Genomic DNA, 290 nt, shown 5'->3' with positions numbered 1-290 from the left:
GGACAGCTCCGGGTCCACCGACCAGGTCGTCTTCTGCCCCAGGCTTCTCACCATGGGGTGCTGAGGGCTGCCCACCCCTGTGGGGCCCGTGGGCTACAGGGGTGTCACGGGCTCCCAAGGGTCCAGCCAGTGCCGGGACCAGCCCTGCATGTCTCAGTGTCCCCACCATCATCCTTTGCCCTGCCTGCTGCCCCATGCCAGAGCCCAGAGGCAGCTGGGATGGGGAGGGCAGGTTGGGGGGTGCCTGGGCGAGCCATGTGTCCCCTTTTCCCAGCACAGCCCAAGGGACG

At 68.3% G+C, this 290-nt stretch overlaps 1 protein-coding gene across 1 annotated transcript in view; it reads left to right on the top strand.

Moving 5' to 3' along the window:
• Window positions 1-290, top strand: part of NAT10 (N-acetyltransferase 10 (GCN5-related)) — a 24,646-nt gene that overhangs the window by 1,229 nt on the left and 23,127 nt on the right. The gene's annotated exons all lie outside the window — the stretch shown is intronic.

Source organism: Haliaeetus leucocephalus, unplaced genomic scaffold, assembly GCF_000737465.1.
Source record: "Haliaeetus leucocephalus isolate CR32 unplaced genomic scaffold, Haliaeetus_leucocephalus-4.0 Scaffold173, whole genome shotgun sequence".
Lineage (NCBI taxonomy): Eukaryota > Metazoa > Chordata > Aves > Accipitriformes > Accipitridae > Haliaeetus > Haliaeetus leucocephalus.
The sequence above is the reverse complement of the archived record's forward strand: the minus strand, read 5'-3'. Positions and strand labels throughout refer to the sequence as shown.